We start from the raw sequence: 12,238 nt of genomic DNA on the forward strand, positions 1-12,238 counted from the left end.
TTTATTTAGATCCCCAATTAGCTTTTGCAAGCAGCAGCTATTCTTCCTGGGGTCTATAATTATTCAGAATGACAATACATCAGTACACAGATAGGTATGTTGTGTCATGTACGCACATGGGTGCACATTTCTCATGTCTGACACAACATACACTACATTATATAACGACAGCACACAGACATTACATAATAATCATATATCATGTAAAACAAGATCACAAGACAAATACAAACAAAACATAAGGCAGACACTGCAATTATAACCAACTGAAAAAAAAACATAATATAAAGCAGAGAAACCATCAGTCCACAGAGGAGGAGGCCTCAGACACCACCTGTCCTCCATCTACAACGCTGTCCTCTCATCCCTTCCCAGGAGATTGAACCACCACTCACACCTGACCTCATGTGACAACGGTCGATCACACCTGGCACCAGGTGACTCCAACCACTCTCAGTGATGATGGTTAACACCCAGCAGCTCCTATATTAGTGGTATCAGTGACCCTGACAGCGACCCCACACAGGTTAAATACCTGGGATTCCCTGCCAGTCAGTCAGAACTGAAGAAGTTTCTTGGAGGAGAAGAGAAGCGTTTTCTGAAATCTACTATCAAGTCCAGTCGACTTTGCTCTAACCCTACCTGCATGTAAAATATTATATAACAACTACAATAATCTGTGACAGTGTTTTGCTCTCTTATTGGATCAACAGCAAAATAAATGAACTCAAGTCAACTTTCTCCAAGCTGTCAGACTGGTTCTGTAACTTGGTGCATATTTCATCGATGAGGTGTTGAGATTACAGCTCACCTGACGCAGACTTTGGTCAGCAGTAAAACACACAGGTAAAACATTTCAGACAAAGATGATTTTGTCCTCAGTCAACATTAAATATCATGACATGATGAATATTTAGATGCTGAAACACGTTAACCCCGTTTTGAAAGCCTTTCCACATGTGCTGGTCCCAGTGTGCTCTCCAGTCCTCCAGCTCTGAAACACAATGTAGGAGCCTGTTCATCAAACATCTCTAATGATCCCTGGTCGGCTCTTTACCTGCTGAGTCACATCCACATCAAATCCAAGAGACTTTCAGCTTCACCTGGAGAGGAAACCCAGAGAGAGAAGACGCTGCTGCTTCTGCTGCCACACTGCTGACTGTGTGTGTGTGTGTGTGTGTGTGTGTGTGTGTGTGTGTGTGTGTGTGTGTGTGTGTACAAAAAGCAGCTCAAAAGAGTAATAAACAAAACAAAACCGAAAAAATAATCGTCCTTACCGCTCGTCGACGTTCCGTTTGGTTTTGACTGAACAGAGTTTTTTTTTCCAAGCGGCTGAAAAGACAGAAACGTCCTTAATCCGGTTGAAGTTGAAAGTGAAAGTAGAAAAGCCGTTTTCATGCAGGAAGACACGTCAGGCTGATCCCGCAGCTGCGAGGCAGGATCACAGCCTCCATGCAGAACGCAGAAGTGGCAGGAAACACAGCGAGTTCACCACTGAAGTTAAATGGGTAACAAACTGATTTGTGTAAAACGAAGCTGAACATCAAACGGCACTGCGTAAGAATGAGGGCTTAGATACTTTTATTTTGAAGAGGCTACAGAGTACGAGGGGTGTGCTTTTATTTTGAAGACGCTACAGGGTACCAGACGCCAGTCTCCGGAAGTCCAGCCAAATGGAGACAGCCCCCTGCTGGCCAGATGTTAGAACTACAAGCCATAACCTGAAGGGGATTCTTCAACAGTTCAGCTGCGCCCTTTCATGGAATGGAATTCTCTATTGAACTGAACAGCAGCAGCGCCCTCTGCTGACAGAAAGGCAGCACTGCAGAAAAAACACATTGATAAGAGTTCACCATGAGATTAAATTAACATCACTGTGTGATTCTTATTAATGTCAACATTTACTTGACATCCATGTTGGTGTGGTCTGAGGTCACAGGTGTCAGTCAGGTGTGGTAAAGTATGGCAGCTGCCACTCATTGGAATCAGGTTTAGACTCACAATCTGCTCACATTCAGGCTTATGTTTCTATGAGAAGAAATTAGACCTCTGATTGGTCCACATTTTTCCTGTTAGTGAACATCAGTGTCAGTGAGTGAACTTGCTCGGTCCTCCATGATTTTCCACCGTGTGCTATTGAAGAATTTTCCCAGCTGCTTTAGATAAGAGCCAACATCCTGCAGAACGAAAGGTGTCTGTGACTGTAGGTGTTTTGTTTCCAGTAACGAATGAATTCAAACATGTTATTAAAGACTGAACACAGCCTGTGTGGCTGGGCCTTGATGCTTTGCAGCTACAATGAATTTGATTATTTTGTGCCATATTTGCTTTTTGTTTTGAACAGCCCATTGGTTACCTACTAGAGATTGGCATGTTATGTCAATGCCATATTATTTTTTCCACTCTATTTCGTACTGCTTATCCTGGACCGGCTCATGGTGGCAGCAGGTTGAGGAGGTCAGCCCACATGATGCTTTCCATGGCCACATCCACCAGCTCTTCCTGGGGGTCCCAAGGCGTTCCCAGGCCAGATACATAGTCCTGGGTCTGCCCTGGGGCCTGAGGTCGGATTCAAACCCAGGACACTGCGATCAGGACTCAGCTTTAGCACATGGTACACGCTCCTATCCGGTGAGCTACCAGGGCACCCGGTTTCCTGTGAAATTTAAACAAAAGACTAATGATAATTAGCCCTCCACTCTCTGTCCATGCTGCTGAAACATGAGCCAAAACAGATGCGATGAAAGGCGTTTGCTCTGCTCTGTCTTAGTCGCATCTCATGCAAACAGTCAGAATTATGAATGTGACAGAGAGCTGTATGTCTGTAAAAACAGTTTTCAGTAGAACAGCAGCTCCTTCTGTTGTGGCTGCTCAAAGACTGAATCAGGCAGCAAAAACCTTAAAACATCAATGAACAGCCGGGGCTTTTATTTGCTCCAGTCACTGAATCCAACCCGCCGAGATTTGGGACAGAACTACCTTTAATTCTTTTTGGACAAAAAAAGAGCAGGAAAAGAGACTCGGCTTTTAAATGAAATTTTAGGTGAATTCATCTTTTTCTAATCCCATCATTATCATCATCATCCCATCATTTCAGTGACGTCTTGCAGGCTCGGACTGGCAGTCTGGCAACTCTGACAAACACCAATGCACTGAAAAAATATGGGGCAAAAAACTATGGGGAGAAAATTTGGTCCAGTTGATGCTGAAGCAGCCCATCTGATCGGGGGTTACACGGTCCCAGTTGGTGAAGGAAGGTGAAGGAAGCGCTGCCCTCATCCTCCCCCCACCTCCTCATGTGGATGCATCCATACATGTAATGCCAGAGGTCAATCAGGAAATAATCAAATCAAGAGAGAGAGAGAGAGAGAGAGAGTGGAATCTAAAAGTTGTAAGTTCAAATCAAAAATAAAGCTAACCTCAAAAAAACAAAAAGGTGGAGGCTGATCCTGCACATTTATTCAAAATCACAGATGCTGTTAGCATGGCCAGCGGCAGCAACTATCCACCGCCAAATGAAGAGGAGGAGGACAGAGGGGATTAGGGTTAATTAGTTGTTAGAACATAAAAAATACATGTGTAAAGAAAGCGTTTCAATGCAAAAATGACACCAAATGTTCATGGCTTACATACAGAGAAAAAAACACACACTGTGTTTTATTCAGTATGTCTCGCTTTTACCACACAAGAGAATCCTTTCACAGTTGGAATGAATGACATCCAGCAGAGAACTAAACAACATGAGAAAAGTCACAACATAAATGCACAGACACATATCTGCCAGCAGAGGGGACATCGAGTGCCTGTTGAATGACAATCAGATTAGTTATCGAGTAGGAGGGAAATCAGAAGCTGCTTATAGTCTGGATGATGCTGCAGTAGACCACAGGCCACCTTTTAGGAGCTTGTTCTTTTACTCAGCACATTTTACACATGTTTGCAAAAGCATGTAAATTAATTCATGCACTGAAAACAGGAAGAAGCTGCACGAGTCAGGCACAGCCAAGGGTGGAGGGTCGCACGTCACTCTCCGCTCCAAAACAACAGCTCAGCTCAGGAATGGAGATTATTGGATGTTTCATCAAAGAAAACATTGCTAATGAAGTCAAACAAGCTGAAATGTTTTCCATTCAGAGAGACCCTGTCCAAGATATCTGGTGCAAAGACCAGTGCTCCATAATAACCAGGTATGAGACGCATGAACTTAACCAGAGGCTGCTTGCAGTAGTAAACTGCCAGACATCCTCTGGTCAGGATTTTGCAGATCTGCCTAAGCAAGTACTCAGCTAAATGCAGCTGACATCACTGAATGTGCAGGCAGCAAACATGCAAGGGGAGTACCGAGGGTTTTTGGTTCTCTTGTCAGCCCATGTCCCGGGGCATGTGCACGTCTGGTGCTGCGCACACGTTTTAAATCTGAAGCTTGCCGATACCACAGGTGTGGTCATTGACAGTGTGTCCCTTTTCTCTGTGTTAAATGACATTGCTGTATTCCTATCAGAGAATGGGTGTTTGGGAAGAAATTGCCCACGATACTCATCACAGGTGCCAGTCACTCATCGGCAGAGGTGGCAAAAGTACTGACATTCTGTACTTAAGTAGAAGTAAAGATACTTGTGTGAGAAAAGACTCTGGTAAAAGTAGAAGTACCAATTCAACTTCTTTACTCAAGTAAACATAAGAAAGTACAGGCTCTGAAATGTACTTAAGTACAAAAGTAAAAAGTAAAAATGATTTTTTTTTTTTTTTTTTTTTACCATTAATGATACATATACCTTTTTGATAACTTTTTGACGAAAAAAAAGTTCAGGGCACACAAAACAGGAACATTTCCTCTTTTATTAACAACCTGCAAAGTGCTGGTACAGAGAGAATGAAAATCATGCAACAGTCTAGTTTTGCTGCAAGCCCAGTTTCACACAATAATCAAGACTGAACTGACCAGAGGTCTTGAATGAGTACCTTGATAACAGCTTTGGTACTCTCAATACTTAATATACTTAACGTATATGACTTTTAACAGATTTTTTCTTGCTTCTCCGACTCTGTTTTGTTGTCGGCTAACGTTATCTTCCCTGGCAACTGTCTTCCTCCATGTCTCCAGATTTCTCTTTATGGTTTTCTTTTTCTTAACTGCTCTCACGCCCCGCGCCCTCTCTCCCTTTCCCTCTCTGTGCAGGGTTTCCTCCAGGATTTTTGGAAACTGTGGGGGAGGGCTTCAGCGTTAATGTTAAGAATTTTTACCACGGATCTTTTGTAGCACAGAGGAGATATGCTGCTCAAACAGTCAGTATGTAGTGTTGGTGTATGTTTATGAGTTGTAGAACATAATAAATTATCTTGAAGGAGTAGATGTTGACTCCAATAATTTAAAAATATGTTAAATTATTATTTGTTTTAAAAATGTAAATTACTTATCAAACAGACCTAACAATTCAACTACCAATGAATGAGCAGTAGTATGCATGTGATAACATAGAATGAAAAATAAGCCGAAGTGATACCTCTTCTCTGAATAGCTTGAAGTGACACTCACAGCCATCACTGAAAATGAAAACATGAAACCATCTGTGCACGTGAAGGCAAAAGCCAACATGGAGGCCTTGACCTCTGATGTCTGCTCTGTCTAAACATCTCCAAACAGCTGGAATGAATCTGACAGCTCATCGTCCCGCCGCTGGCACACAGGAGAACCTCAGGGAATACGCCATGGATTCTGAAACTGTCCAGAGGTGAGCGGACAACTTTGTTGGGCAAAGGTCAAACTGCAAAATGAGGCTCAAGCTGCACTGCCTTGTCAAAGATCCAGGAAGAAGAAGAGGCTACGTGCTGAGTTTGGAGAGGATGAGAGTACAGCTGGTGCAACCACCCAATACAAAATGAAGGTTCACAGTGTAACCCTGAGGGCGCTGGCCCACCGTTTGAAAACTGTGTTCAGGTTTTTGTCTCCTTGACCCTCAAACGTTTGCTGAAACACCAAGCGCTGCAAAGCCTGGCCCGGGACACACTGAAGGTAAATTAAAGTTAAATTACAGTGACATTAATAATTTCATTTAACTCTCTCTTTTTTTTTTTTTTTTTTTGTAAAGGATTAAAAAAGGTGCCAACTGAAACCAAAAACAGTTCCTCACAGTGGAGCTTTAAGTGAACCGTTGCAGATTCCTCCTGGTGGAGCCGCTCGGTTCAGAGCAGAACCGTTCTCAGTTTTTTGTCCCAAACAAGGATCCATCCATGAAATGGGTGGTTCTTCAGTAGCTCATGGTTCTACATGGAACTGCCATTTTAGAACTATTATTTTTCTGTGTGTAGATGTAACAGATAGAATAGCATGTCCATATTATACATATACATATACACATATATACATACATACATATACATATACAAGTAGTCATTGCCAAAGGCTGTAGGAGCTGCAGCTTTTAAATCACAATAGAAAAATGTAATTGTCATGCTTCCTTTGTTTTATTCTTCTATTCTGTTCTTGTACATGTTTTCCTGCTTTTTGTTCTCCTTTGTTTTACATTTTTGTCTTCCTTTGTTTCGACATATTTTACTGTGTCTATATCTTAATTTGTTTTACCTCCTTTTAAATATCTTTTGTTTTCTGCTGCCTCTGCTTGTTTTTTTTTTTTTTTTTCTCATTTGATTGCCTGGTTTTATAACGGAAGATTTGCACTAGTATTAAATTGCCTGGCTTTATTTTATTCTCTTGTTTTTCTTCACTTTATTGTAAAGCACTTTGAGCTGCACCCCCGTATGAAAGGTAATGTATCGATAAAGTATATTTATTGTTATTATTATTATTGTTATTGGTGTTGTAGTAGTGTAAAATAATAATGTTGCATATACACATGCGATCTAGACTTGAATGTATAGACACACAACTTATAGAATGGGCCTCATAGATATTCATGGAGACGTGCATCTATAGATATAAAGCATATAGAACCACATTTCTAGAGAAATAGCCTAGAGCCTAAGACAGGCTGTTTTCACACCAGATCGAGTGTGTGTGTGTGTGTGTGTGTGTGTGTGTGTGTGTGTGTGATCTGCTGTTGTACAGGATAGGACTGCTGAAATAATTTGAGCAGTGAGTCAGGGGCAGGTTGGGAAATGCCTCGGATGATGTCGCAACTGGTATGTGTGTGTGTGTGTGTGTGTGTGTGTGTGTGTGTGTGTACTTCCTTCAGCCTCACTTCGCTCCCTGCGCCTTTTCCGCGCTTTTCGGGCAGACAGGCGCTCAGTTTGGCTCTGCCTGGACGGGGACGCGCAGGAGGACCGCGGGCGGCCGGGTTCCCCGTCACTCCAGCAGCCGGACCTGTGAGCCGAGCCGCTGCCAGCCTCTCTGGATCCCCGTGCACGCTATCCGCGGCCGTCCGGGCCTTAATCGGAGGGTGATTAATAATCCGTTTTGCTCCGCCCGGTTCGGCTGCTCAGTTTGGATGAGTTCCCAGGTGCGCGCAGCGGCGGTGCCGCTACTTCTGGAGATTTACTGTCGAGACTCGTGAATGGTCCCGTTAATCACATCCCCCTCCTCGTGCTGCTCCCGGTGCGGCGGGGCTGTATCGAGGTGAGCCCATCTGAGTCAGCACACACACACACACACACACACACACACACACACACACACACACACACACACACACACACACACAGCAAGCCTGGGAAACCCTCGGTCCTGCCTCGCCTCGCACGACTGCCGGGACACCCCACCCCGTCCTGCCCCGCTCTCCACCGGGAGTCTCGGTCTATAAACTCCGACTGGTTCATCCCGAGCGGACCGACCCGAGCTGCTGTCAGTGTAAGTGAACGCTCTTTTCTCCTTTTCCCTTATGGACCCTGGAGCTGACACGGCTTGGGGTTGTATTGGCCTTGCCGTTTATATTATTTTCAGAATAACTTCTAATAGTCATGCAATCTTCCTCTGCTGTTACACACCGAGTCGCTCCGGATTAAAGGATCAGACCAAACGACTGAGAATGTCCGTGTTATTTAGAAATGAGCCAAAACTCCGTTAAAACTATCGCGATTTTCTTAGCCTACTTACCTGTGAAAGCGTACACCTGCTAGCACAGCATCAGGAATATTTTAGTGGTCGTTTTGATCTGCCCTTAAATTCGGCATACATCCACTACATCGATCTCAACCTAATTCAACAATTCTTTAACTTTAATGATCCCCGCTCCTATCAGCCCGCGGTCGTCTTCCGCAGAAATACGAGCGGTGTGAACAAGTACAGAAGTTGAGATTTTATTGATATAAAGGGTTGCTTGTGTTACACCCCTGTAAGGGGAGACAGAAATAAATGAAGCGAGACGGTGTTGCTGGCTTCAGGTTCAAACTGTATTGAACAATTCACGTGTTCACATTACATATTACGCTGTCAAGCTAGCAGGGATGCTACATCAGGACGAACTGCTTATATTCACCCGCTAAAGTTACTTTAGACAGCAATATTATACCAGCAAACTGCTCCTTGTAACATAAGAAAAACATATGTACACATTTAAACATTCACTACAACAATTTTCCTCACCTGTAAGGGGAGATAGAAATAAATGAAGCGAAATCGCACCCGTGCTGCCGCGTGCCCATTTATGCCCGGTGGCTGTGGCACCGGTCACAAATGGGAAGGAGCAGTTGTTACTGCTCCTTCCCAATGAGTGTGCATTGGGAGAAGGCTGCAGGCAGCTACTGTGAGTCAGAAGAGTGGAGGGAGAACAGTGCAGAGCAGAGAAACCAGAGTCCAAACCTGTTGAACAACTCTTCAGTGGCCACAAACTTTTTCCAATCCACACCATGATATATAGTTTTGTAGGAATATGCGTCCTCTTTCCATCGGCATAGGCTTGAAAGCTGTCAGACTTTTACTTTAGTCACCAGGGGCCTAATTAGTGCCCATTGTCAGGGCAAGTGCCTGTTTATTCACAGCAGGCACACCAGGGTCCATGGGAAAAAGTGGAGGTGGTGCTTGTGGACACTCAGACTTTGCGTCCCTCTGAAATCCAAACGGTTCAAAAGGAATGTAAATTCCTTCAGAACTTTTGTTAAGCACTATGTTCTCTGTCATCTATGAAATTTGCAAGCCGATAAAATTAACGCCCTGGGAGGAGATAGATTTCATGCAAAGTGGAAATTTGGGCGAAAACGTGACTTTCAAATGCAAATTGCGGACTTCCTGTTGGTTTTAGGTGGGGGGCACGGCACGAAAAATGTCGGACTTGATGAGATCTACGTTTCGGCACTGGTTTGGTCTTTCTATCACATTCCTGTAGGCCGCAGGGGCTGCCTTTGCGTCCCTAGGTGGCGCTACCGAGCCCATTTTTGCACCTGGGGGTTCGATTTTTGATTTTATCGAATTTTTCGCCAGACCTGATGTGTGTGCTGAATTAGGTGAGTTTTTGAGCATGTTTAGGGGGTCAAATTAAGGCCTAATGACATGTATGTATAATAATAAGAAGAAAGAAAGAAACGGTACAAATACAATAGGGCTTCGCACTGGGACAGTGCTCGGGCCCTAATTAATAACTGGTAACATTAACGCATTAATAACAAGAACAAAGTTATAGCCGCACATCTCTGTGGAAAATCTGACAGGTACTGTCCGTGGTGCTGAATCTGCCTCAGCAGGTACTGTTGCTGAATCTGCCTCAGCAGGTACTGTCCATGGTGCTGAATCCGCCTTGGCGGGTACTGTCCATGCTGCTGAATCAGGCTCAGCAGGTACTGTCCATGGTGCTGAATCAGGCTCAGCGGGTACTGTCCGTGGTGCTGAATCTGCCTCAGCAGGTACTGTTGCTGAATCTGCCTCAGCAGGTACTGTCCATGGTGCTGAATCCGCCTTGGCGGGTACTGTCCATGCTGCTGAATCAGGCTCAGCAGGTACTGTCCATGGAGCTGAATCCGCCTCGGCGGGTACTGTCCATGGTGCTGAATCAGGCTCAGCGGGTACTGTCCGTGGTGCTGAATCAGGCTCAGCAGGTACTGTCCGTGGTGCTGAATCAGGCTCAGCAGGCACTGTCCATGGTGCTGAATCAGGCTCAGTAGGTACTGTCCGTGGTGCTGAATCCGCCTCTGCGGGTACTGTCCGTGGTGCTGAATCTGCCTCAGCAGGTACTGTCCGTGGTGCTGAATTTGCTGAGGCATTTCATTCTCTTTATCATAGAAATTAAAGCTCCATAAAATTCACGGATGATCTTGTTTAGCTCTTCTTTCCTTACAACTGAAAAATCAGCTGTTTGCCCGGTGTTTGTCAGGTTGTCTTGTAGACATTTGACCAAACTTAGGTCGCCAAAGAAATCAAAATTGACAAAACAAACACAGTTGACAGCAGCTTTTGATGCAGGTTTCAGAGAAACGTTTCATTTTGCCATGGAAACCATACAGACTCGGGCAAAAAGAAATAGGCTGAGTAATATTTTCAGTGATGATGAAAAAGTGATGTCATGCTTATCTGAGCACATTCTAAACGTCTGATTGACCAATCAGATTGCTCGGTTGGATCTACCTGTTTACCTGTCTACCTATTTAGATATAGATATATAATAGATATTTCATATGCATGCACTATGCAATTTGAGTTCTGCTACGTTAATTGACCCTTGGCCATGCCATGGACCACACATAACTGTCTGTCTATCTATCTGTCCATCTATCTATACAGACAGACAGGCAGACAGACAGAGAGACACAGGCAGAGACACACAGACAGATAGACAGACAGACAGACAGACAGACAGACAGACAGACAGATAGATAGATAGATAGATAGATAGATTTATGTCAAAAACAAAGGTAGGAGTGGTGAGAACTTGAATGAGAATGATGAGAATGAGAAATGAGAAATGAGATATCCCTCTAAATCTGGCTGAAAAAATGGCTCAAACATTTTTCGCAGGTGTGGGCACTGTCACACCCCACCACCCCCCATCCCCACAGGAAGGACAGGAAGCTCATTACACACCAAGCAGCCATGACCTGAACAGGTTCAGGAGGAGGAGGAGAAGCTTGTATCATGTGCCACTTTTCCATTAATAAATACAGAACACAAACTAGACAGTCTGACAGTTATAATTGTGATTAGGCTAACATAATTTAATAAAAGGACATAAGCCAAACAACAAACAAAACAAAAACAAAAACAAAGACCATCATCTTAACGTTAATGTTACTCCATAAGTTCATACTGTCCCTTTACTCTTTTTTAAATGTGATTCATCAAAAGTATCTGGACAGAATTTTAACCAATTCCCCAGAGAATTCCACAGTTTCAGTCCACAGAAATACACGCCATGAAACAACCTCACATGACCTCATGTGACCTCGACTTCCTGTCAGACAGAGCGTCTTAAACAGTGATGTCATCCTGCTCTAGTGGCTTGAAATTAAAATTTCAACCAATAGAACCTTCACAAACCTTTAGACATCCTCTCTCATCCACCTGTCCCTTCAAAATAAAAGTCTGTTTCTGTCCCAAACTGAGATCCTGTTGGTTTGCTCTGAGTGATCCTTCCCTGCAACGTGTCCCGCCCCCAAACCTCCTGTTTCAACAGGAAATACATCAAATCAACAAAGTGTCTCACTTCATGGGGTGTTTAACGCAGAGTGAGCAAACTTTTGTTTAAGACTGAATTTCTTTCTGTCGCTGTCGTCATCAAAAACAGCCTCTGCAGATTTTCAAATAGACTTAAGAAAAAAAACGAGAACAAAATGAAACGATATTGCACACTACAAAGCTAACTAAACTAAAATAAAAATCCACGGAAAATGTTGTTGGTGCTGATGTGTTTTGAGACTGGGACGTGGACATGACCGGGAGTCACTGCCTTCACAAAGTGAAGAGCTAATCTGACAAACAGCGGCCAGATTAGAATAAAACAATTGACTCACACTGGCCACGTTTACATGCACACCATATTCCTGTATTATTCGGAATATCCTCAATATTCCGGTTGCGCACGAGTCATGTAAACACACCGAACCCGATTAAGGTCATATTCCAGTTGGAGAATATTCTGAATCAGACCCCTGGCATGTGCCTGTTTTAACCAGAATATTGTGCCATGTAAACACCTTAATCAGAAAATGCCCCGTACTGGAATATTCAGTCACATCTGCGCATGCTCGATTCACAAGGAATCCAGGGGCGTCTTTGTTGCTATGGTTACTGCAAGCGGGGAGAACGACATGATGAACAGCAGCAAGAGCCAGGAGACTGCAGTCTGCCTTCAGCTGA

Source organism: Myripristis murdjan, chromosome 13 (genome assembly GCF_902150065.1).
Source record: "Myripristis murdjan chromosome 13, fMyrMur1.1, whole genome shotgun sequence".
Classification (NCBI taxonomy): Eukaryota; Metazoa; Chordata; class Actinopteri; order Holocentriformes; family Holocentridae; genus Myripristis; species Myripristis murdjan.